Here is a 10,256-nt window from a genome sequence, read left to right as displayed (position 1 = left end):
CCACAGGCAGCCCCTAGGGGAGTCCCAGTTGGTCACCAAATCCCCATTCCCCTCCCTGATCTCTAGGACCTGGCTTCCAGGCCCCCGGCATTTGGTGATGGCCACCTCAATCAACAAGCGTTCGTGGGCGCCTGTTGTGTGCCAGGCACCTGGCTGGGGCTGGGACTGGAGACAGGCGGAACCATCCCTGCTGTCTGGAACCTGTAGTCCAACAGCGGGTACAGCCCCTCACTGTTCTGGGGGTGTCTGGGCTGAGGCTCAGAGTCTGACCAGGCCAGGCCTGGGGGCCCTTCCACGCCTGTCAGCCCGCAGCCGATGGGAACAGGCCTGGGATCCCTGGGAGGGGCGCCTTGCACCCTGAGCTTCACCTTGCTCTGGCACATCTGGTCCTGGCTGCAGATGCTGTGCGGCAGAGGAGGTGTCCCCGGGGGCAGAAGCCACCTCCCAGCCCACTCTCTTTGCCAATTTCTGCCCAAAAATAGGCATAGACCTGGCCAAGACCCATGTGGGAGGGGACAGGAGGGCACTTAAGATGAAGGGGGCCGAGGGCCAGGGGAGGAGAGACCAGGGGTCAGGTGGCTCATGCTTGGCCACCAGGACTCCAGAAGATGATCCTGGAGTCAGAGGGCCCACCAATGACGGGACAAGGATGCTCCCCAGATGGGCTCAGGCAACTGGAGGTTGAGACGGCAGCCTCGCCAAGGAGTCCCCACAGGCGGGCCTCACAGGCAGGCTGTGGGGACGATGAGATTGCACCCTGATGGGATTGCACCATGGCAAGGACCACGTGCTGGGTTTGCAGAGAAGGGCACTGCTTTGCAACCGGGCTGTGTCAGTTGGACTCCATCAGCCAGGCCCCGCTTCCTGAGCCCCTGGGCTGAAGAGGCGAGGGGCAAGTGAGACACAGAGAGGGATGTGGGGCGATCTGGAGCCCGCTTCTTGTGCCTCCCCCAGCCCCTGTGTCACCCCGGCTAGGAAGCTGGCCCAGGTTCAGACAGCTTCGGAAAGCAGCTGTCGGAGGACACACCTCCCTCTGTGGAGACCAGCTGGGGGCTGCTCTGAGCCTCCCAGTCCCGTGCCTTCCCCAGCCCACCTTCCCGGAGCTGGGGCAGTCCACCAGCCGTGCACGTGGGCTTGTGCTGGCGGCTCCGGGCTTGCAGGGGCCACAGGTCCTCCCAGAGCCAGAGCCAGGTTCCCCAGAACACCTGCCCCCCCGCCCTGGCGAGGCCCTGGCCTCTCTGAGCTCCTCAGGAGGTCAGGATGGGAAGTTCAGGAGAGGGGCTGGGCTCCAGTGGGCACGCAGCCCCACACAGGAAGGCCCAGAGCTCCTGCAAGGCTCAGGGTCTCCTCTTCAGGCTCCTTGGCCCGCCAGGTCTTGGGGAGCTTTCCCCTGAGGACTAGTTCCCCCAACGACTTCGCAGCTTGGCCTCGACCCCTGGCAAATGTCCACATCTCTGCCAGGTGTGGAGGCTGTGACATCTGCTCTCTGCCACACACTTTCCACGCTGACGGCAATGGTTAAGGCACTAACCCTCCCACAGCCCCAGAAGAGGAAAGAGGGGCTTCCAAAAGTTCAGAAACTTGCCCAAGGCCTCCTGGCTCGCCAGTGGGGGTGCGGGGCTTAAACCCGCCAATCTGGCTCTTACCCATCAGGCGCATGCACCGTGGAGGAGGTGAGGGGGAGGTGGCGTTCCCACCCAGTGCGGGGGAAGGAAAGAGAATGCAGTTTGGGAGTTCGAGTCTCTCGGGTCCACTGGGGTCTCTGGCCACAACCTCAAAGGTGTGGCTGCCTCCGGAGGGTGACCTGGGCCTCGGCTGGGAGCTGAGTCAAGAGGAGGGGCCGGCGGCAGCTCCAGACGCACCCATGGGGCGATGCTGCGGAGGAAAAGGCCATTCCCCATAGCCGGGGTCTGCGATGCCTGGGCCAGCATGGCCTCCGGAGGGCCTGCAGGAGGCGGCGGGTCCTAGGATTCCACCTGCCCCTCTGCTCCCCCAGCCCACAAAGGCCCAGCGACAAGGGGAGAAGCAGCCAGGCGCAGGAAAGGCCATCCCCCTCGTGGCCTTGTTGTTGTGGTTATGCAGGAAATCATGACGGTTCCTGTGAAACACTAGGACATGAGATAAGCAGGTAAACGCCCTCCCAAGCCCAGAAGTAAACTCGTGACATGTTGGTGTCTGTCCCTCCAACTCTGGTTCCATGCAAATCTGTCTGTATTCATTTTAAAAGTTGCCTGCAGCCCTTAGAGCCCTCCCCACATGTGACTCGTCAGACGCTGGCTTGGGAGCCGTCCTGCCCGTCTCACGGCCGAGTCCCTGGGCCCAGAACGGCGCCTGGTGCACACAGTAGGCGCCCTTTGGGTGTTTGCTGAACGAGGTCGTGGAGGCGCTGTTTCTGTTTGTAAACTGTTTCTTTCTTTTGTTATTAACAATGTCGTATGGGGCCTTCTTCCACGCCGTAGACTGATTGTCTGTGTCCCCCAAAATTTGTCTGGTGAAATATTAACCCTTGATGTGATGTGGCAGAGTTGGGGGGGCCCTAGGAGGTGCTGGAGTCATGAGGGTGGAGCCTCAAGAATGGGATCAATGCCCGTACAGAGGTGACCTCGAGAGCTCTGGGCCCTTCACTGCGTGAGGACGCAGGGAGAAGACGGCGTCGTGAACCAGGAACGGCTCTCACCAGACTCCGGGTCCACCGGCACCGGGACGGAGACCTGCGGCCTCAGGACCGTGAGAAGTCAATGTGCGTGACTACAGCCCCCGCCTGCGGTATTTTTGCTATAGCAGCCCAAACCCACCGCATTCCGCCTCAATAAACTCAGGCCTACAGCAGGGGCCCGGGGAGCTGCAGCCTGTTTCGTAAGCAGTCTGCTTGGAACACGGCCACGCCTGTCCGTTCCCGTCGTGTCTGTGGCTGGTTTTGCTCGGCAAGAGCAGAGGAGAGTATGATGGAGATAGAATGGCCTGGAAAGCCTGAGCACTTGCTCTCTGTCCTTTAGGAAACCGCTGGCCAAGCCCTGGTCTACTTTATCCATCTGACAGCGCCCGCTCCTGCCACCTCACCCTGCACCTGCTCGGCCCGCTCCCGCCTGGCCCAGGTGCTGGGAGGGGTCACTTGGGGGACCAGCTGATTGAATCAACCCTCCTGGTTGGCTCCTTAGCAGCTTCTACATCGTCAAGTTTTGGAGCAACAGTGAAGCGTCCTCACTTCAGACAACTTGCCTTTCAGTCCACGGAGCTGTGCAGGCACTGGCCCCCTCCACTGGCCAACTCCTACTCAGCCTTCAAAGCCCAGCTCAACCCACTCCACCACCCACCATTCACCCTGAGCTCCTGGGCCCTTCCGTGATCAAAGCTGTGGTCTCCAGCATGTCCCAGAACTGCTCAGCAGCCCCATTCCCCCAACTGGAAAGTGGGGCTGAGAGCCAGTCACCTCCAGGCTGTGTGTGAGTGACACGCTGGCTCGGGGTGAGTCCCTGCATGTGGGACTCAGAAGTGGGAGAGGCCGCCGCCCACATCCCACCCTCGTCTTCATCCTCGCTCCTCATCTGTGCAGAGGACCCTGCCCCACGGCCCAGCAAGGCAAGAGGTTGTTTTGGAAGGCGAGCTGAAACTGGGGTGGGGGAGGGGGCGTTGTCAAACAGGATTCTCCCAAAGGGCACAAGGCTGCGCGTCTGGCGGGGCGCGGCTTCTGTTTACAGCCGGGCTGCAAACTCCCCTCTGCCTGCGTTTCTTTCCTCCTGGAGAAATGTTATTTGACCTCAAAACATCGGCGACCTGTCTGGATCAGGCTGTTTTCCTGCAGGACTGGCATTTGTACTTGGAAGTCAGGCAGCCGCACCCAGTGAGTCACCGGGGCTGCGAAACACACAGGGCTGAGTCCGGGCAGGTCCCTGACCCCTTGGCCACCTCCTCCTTACAGCATCGGAGAGCTGGGACCAGGGCGATGGGACCAATCTCCCCACCACACTCAGCGTGGACTGGAGCAGGGCACACCACACCCAGGCACCTGCCACACGCACCGCACATGTGCACACCACACACAGAAGCGACACATGCAAATATTGCACATGTATATGCATGTGCCAAATGCACATGCAAAATGCACAGGCACACACCGGCCACATGCATGCACACCTCAAATGCACATGCAGACCTGCATGGTGACACACATGCACACATGCCTGAGCACGCCGAGATACACACATTCAGGCACAAGCCACACCTGAGGCGACTCACCTGACCAAACAGGTGACTCCCCCTCTGATTTTTCCCAACACCCATGTCTTGCATGCTGGTGGGATGTTTCTCCACGGGCGTGGTGTCCCTCATCTTGGTGCCCTCCCACACTCAGACCCTGGTCGCTGTCCCCTCCTGCCCCAGGGGCCTGCTTCGTCCACTCTGCAAATGGCAGAGATTTGAGCTGCTGTGAGCATCCTGTGTCCCTGCCAGGCAGGTGACATCATCTGTCTTGTCATTGAGGAGACCACAGTTCAGAGAGGGTGATGCCTTGCCTGAGGTCACACAGCAGGGGCAGAGCTGGGACTCCACTTGGACTCCATGACCCTGCTTGGAACCCAGAACTCACTCCTCCCTTGGCCCACCCAGGCCTCCAGTGTGTCTTATGGCTTTGCTGCACCCTTACCCCCAAAAAGTCATGGCCGACCGTGAGAAGCATGGAGCACTTGCCCGCTTGCCATCAGCTCAGTCCCCACAGCCCCCATGGAGTGGGATGGAGCAGTCAGGACACTGCCCAGGGACACAGTCAGGATGCTGTCCACGACCTGCTCTCCCCTCCTGGGTTTCCCTGACCCAGGAGCCCCTCAGCCCCAAGACTTGCCCTGGGGACCACTCCACGCTGGTGCTCATGAGGGAGGAGCCACAGGAACACAATCTTTGCAGCATTCATGACCTGATCCCAGCCTGGCATCCTCTGCTTCTGCTCTGTTTGAGCAGAAGCAGGTTGCTGGGTGCAGCCCACACTTAACGGACAGCACTAGACAATGAGCGAGCCCGCGAGGCAGGGTCCAGGGGCCGGGCAGGAGCAGGAGGCAGTGAGGACACCGCTGCCGCAGGCTCGCAGCGGGACGGCGCGGGCCAGGGAGGCAGGCAGCGCCATGTCCACGGGACTGACATCTCTAACTGCTGGACGTCCTGGTTTTATTCTCGCCTGACTCATCTGGGGGCTTTGATGATATTCTCGGTGAGAGCGGCCAGCACGGTGCTTTGACATCCCTCCACTCTCCCAGTCCCTTTCATCGATGACCCAGTTCTGCCTCCTTCTCCCCAGGAAGCAGCACACTTTCTGGAGAATTTTCAGAAGGGCAGGAACTAACCAGGCTACATTCTATTTGTCCCCCAGCACTGTGGAATTGGGAGTCCATCTGCAGACCGGGAAACTGAGGCTTAAAAAGTAGGGGAGCCCAGCTGAGGCCCCTTAGCTGAGAGTGGGGGGCCAGATCCAACGCACACCCTCCACTGTCCCACACAGCCTCCCGGTGACATTCAAGCGCCTGCAACCAGATCCCCCAGACGAACCCCAGACTCAGTGTCTGGAGGAGGAGCCCTGAGACAGCGGACGTGGAAGTGGAGGCCACACCCGGAACCTTTCGCAGGAGGGTGGGTCCCTCTCCCTTCTGAGGCCGAAGGTCCTTCTCCCAGCCCTGCCCCCCAGATGGCCCGCAGGTGTCTGGTCTTCACTGGCAGCCTTGGGCCCTCCCGTCCGTGGCTGCCCAGGCCAGCACTCTCTCCCCGGAGCGGAGGGGCTGCCCCCACTATCCTGTGTCGTTTATCTGGGAGGATGTCACTCAGTGAGGACAGGCTGTCTCCGTCACTGCAGCGCCCCCAGGCCCAGCACACAGTAGGTGCTCAAGAAGCATTAGCTGAATGAGCCAGTCCACACCACCTGCCCCAGCGCCCTGTGGAGCTCTGTCCTTCCGCCCCAACCATGTGGGGAAGAGGTGCGTGGAGCTCCTGGCGGGGCCTCTGGGTTCGTTGTCGACCTCCGCTGCAGCCACAATGCCGCAGTGAGGGGCAGAGGGGCTCGGCTAGGGGTCATTCAGAACAAAAACTCCGTGGAGACAGGAGAGGTGTGCGTGTGGCTCCCTGCGTCCCTGCAGCCTGGGCTGTGCCCTGCGCACTGCAGGTGCTCAGTAGACACTGACAGTCTGTTCTTCTTGAGCCCTTCCTCCACAGCACCCTCCCCGGCCCACCCACTGTCCAGCACCTGCCCCGTGGAGCCTGCCACGTGGTGGGCACTCAGCACTTGTTGAGGGCACGACCCAGGAGGGTCAAGACTGGGCAAGCCCAGGCCAGAACCAGGGCAGCATGCTCAACGCCATCTGTTTTAAGCAACTGAAAACTGGTTCTGGCTGAAAGAGCAAAAACGACAAGGACACTGTGAAATTCCTGGAATTGGGGGGAGGGGATGGCTTGGAGCCCATGGAGGGGACAGTGGGGCCACATCACCCAGGATGAGACCCCAGCCCCAGACAAGGGACCCGCTCTGAAGGTGTGGGGCCAGTGAGCCTGGGTGCAGGGCAGGGAGTAAGATGCATGTCAGCGCCTATGAAGGAGGAGGGTCTGCCTCTCACAAGGCTCAAGGAGAACCCCCAACATGAGTTCTGATGCTGGAAAGCCAGAAGGAATAGCCAATATCCACTATAGAGACCAAGTTTCTGATCTTTTTGCTGCACCACACTGTCTCCTAGAAGAACATTTCATTCCCTCTGCAGTCTATACCCCCAGATATAAAAGACTGGAAAGGAAAAGAGCAAACTGGAAAAAAATTTATTGACATTTGACTGGAGGGAAATATCCTTAAAATGCAAAGAGCTGCTGCAATTCAAGAAAACAATGAAGATCACAACAGGAAAAAAGGACAGAGGTTGTTAACACATGAGCCACAAAAAAAGGTAAGTTGGGACCTGCTTGGTGGCGCAGTGGTTAAGTTTGCATGTTCCACTTCGGTGGCCCGGGGCTTGCCAGTTTGGATCCCCAGTGTCAGTCTACGCACTACTTGTCAGGCCATGCTGTGACAGGCATCCCGAATATAAAGTAGAGGAAGATGGGCATGGATGTTAGCTCAGGGCCAGTCTTCCTCAGCAAAAAAAGAGGAGGATTGGTGGCAGATGTTAGCTCAGGGCTAATCTTCCTAAAAAAAAAAAAAGATAAATTGCCAGCAAATACGTGGAGAGGCTCAGCTTCGTGAACCAGTGTAGGAATACAATCAAACAGCAGCATTCCATTTTCCCCACCTGCAGAGGACAATGTAAGTCAAATGCTGTCCGCCCTTCCACGGGTCCTCCGCAGGAAGCGAGGGAGATCTGGGCGGGCTGGCACGAGGCAGTCCAGCATGCACTGGGGGATCCCATTTGCATGTACAGAACTGAAAGCCCAGATGTTTCTGCTGGACTGCAATTACCGGTAAGAAACCCGCCAGGGGCCTGGAGGAGGAGCAGGAGGGCCTTCCCCCTTCCTTTACGCTCTTCTCCACTTTTTTTTTTTAACAAAAAGCATATTTTTTCTATAACTTGAAAAAGAAAAAAAATGACAACACCCAAAGGCCATAAAAGAAAAAACAAGTGCAAGTACCAATAAATAAGAAATGAAAAAAAGAAAAAAAAAAAGAAAAATTAAAAAAAAGAAACGAACATGAGACAGAGGAGGATGAGCGGCCCTCTGCACGTGCCAGTGCTGCCTTCTGCTCCTTGGCTTGAACTAAGTTGAGAAAAGCGGGAAAAAGCCTAAACAACCTAAAACGACTATAGTTTCTCTCTAAATTACAACGATCTGAAACAACAGAAAATTAGTGTTCATTTTAATTCTTCCTTAAAAAAATCACAATTATATATATTTTAACAAAGCAACTACAGGATGCAGATTCAAGATAAAATTCATTCGGAAAGGCGACGCTCCTACGTGTTCAAATTCACGGAGATGTGTGCCTTCCCTCCAAAGTCAAACATACACTATGATAATTTTAAAATCATCAAAAAAGGAAAAACACAAACAGATAAAATTAAACAAAATTTCTTTCTGTCAAAAAAGCAAAATAAACAAATAATAAATTGAGAAAAATTATTTGCAAATCCCACTAGACCGATGCCCATCTGAAAATGGGCCAAGAGCACGTAGGAAGCTGGAGCTTGGAGATCGCACGAGCCCCAGCGCCCCCTGGTGGCCGTCTCAGGCATTGCCGGCAACACAGGTGTCCCCACCTGGGCATCCCAGCCGCCATGCACCGGCTCCCGCAAACCACCGTGGTGCCAGGTGAGTCTGGCCGGGATGCACCCCTGCTGGGGGAATCCCACCCGCTACAGAAAAGGGTGAGGGATGAGCACGTGTACTGGGGTTAGTTTTCTATGCTGCATAACAAACTACCACCACGTAGCCGCTGAAAACACGCAGGCGTCCAGCACAGCGAGCTGGGGTCCTGGCTCAGGAGCCGTCCCATCAGGGCTCCGGTTGGTGGCAGAATTTGGCTTCTTGCGGAGAGAGGACTGAGATCCCGCTCTTTTGCTACTTTGTGGCCTTCACAACCCCTGCTCCCTCAAGGCCTGAGGAGCGCCTCTGTAGCTCTCCTTGGTCACAGTCCCGCCACACTCATGGAGAAATCCTGGGCACATCTTCCAGGGGCGGGAATCCAGGGCCACCCTAAAATCCTGGGGACGCGGTGAACAAATGACCCCATCACAGGTAGCAGTCCCGAGGGAGGCCCCACCCTTGCAGCACCTACACCCCTACAGTTGTGAGCTCTTGGTCACCACAGGTGGGCCTTCACCGGGGGACCAGTGTGACTTCAGGGATTCCCAGGTGGGCCAGCAGCACCCATCCTCTAGGCCTCCAGCTCTGCCTGCAGGGAAGCTCCCTTAGCCTCAGGGAGGGCTGGGCCAGGGCTGGCTGCCACAGGCAGCATCACAGCTCCGAAGCTGGGCCACCAGCAAAGCCACAAAACCCATCACCCTCTGTCCCAGACTCACATAACGTAACCCCAGTTGTAAAAATCCACAAACGCACTGCCCAGAGCGTTCCAGCACTGCAGGGGGCAGTACCTCCCCTCTCCCCTGTCGGGGGTTGCGGTGGCTCGAGCAGACTCTGGAGAGCAAGCAGAGCCCCTCTGAATGCTTCTCCAGGTGCGGGGCTCAGGCCTCACCAGGTGGCACAGCTCGCCTGGCTGCTGGGGGCAGGGCCATCCCTCATGAACACCCACAGCACGTAGCCAAGTGCCACCAGTGGGAGGCCAGAGGAACAGCTTACTCTAGGCAATACAGCAGAGCCGCATGGGTTGGAGGAGGGCATTACAGAAAAGTGTCACGGGGTCCTAAAGCCTGGGTCCCCTACTGGAGGCCTTCGTTGACCACATTCACTCCCTCACCAGCCAGGTACTGCAGCAGGCCCTGCACAAGGCGTGGGTGCAGCTGGGGGTACAAGGCCTGAAGTGGGATGAGGTGTGTGCAGAGGTGACTGAAGACAGAAACCATGTCAAGGGGTGACAGGCCAGCACTTGGGAACTAGTGCAGAGGGGCTGCTGCCCTGCATGTCCGCCGGAAGGCCCCTGGGCTCCAGGACCTGTGAAGAGCATAGCCAGGACTCTGGCAGGACAGAGCCACCTGCTCTTGGGGACACTAGTTTAACTCCTCACGAGGCTCCCAAGCACAAGGCAGACGGAACCCACACCACACGGCCACCAGAGGTCCCCACCACGTCCTTCCTCTTACGGATGGATGTCAGGGACACGGCACAGGATTCCTAAATATACAAGAGCACAGGAGTCAGCACCCCAACAACTGGTGACTACAGATGTGCAACAGGGAAGCCCTCTAAACCGTCAGATGCAGCTGCTGGGCACAGGATTGCCCGTGACCCGAGCGCATAAAAAGCTGCATGTGCAGGGCTGCAGGGTCAACACTAAAACATACTAAGTCAGTCTCCAAAGCTGCTTCTCTCACAGCAAGCCCTGCTGTGACAAACAACAGGGACCAGGGACCAGGGACCAGGAACCAGGACGGAGCTGTATCTGAGCATCTCACTTGTAGGGAAACCAGACTCCAATTTCAAGAAAACTCAGGCACCGAGGCTGGCCCGGTGGGCAGCGGTTAAGTGCGCACCTTCTGCTTCGGCAGCCCAGGGTTCACCAGTTTGGATCCCAGGTGCGGATATGGCACCGCTTGGCAAGCGTCCCACATAGAAAGTAGAGGAAGGAGGGCACGGATGTTAGCTCAGGGCCAGTCTTCCTCAGTGAAAAGAGAATTGGCAGC

Source organism: Equus quagga, chromosome 13 (assembly GCF_021613505.1).
Source record: "Equus quagga isolate Etosha38 chromosome 13, UCLA_HA_Equagga_1.0, whole genome shotgun sequence".
Classification (NCBI taxonomy): Eukaryota; Metazoa; Chordata; class Mammalia; order Perissodactyla; family Equidae; genus Equus; species Equus quagga.
This window is presented reverse-complemented; position numbering follows the sequence as displayed.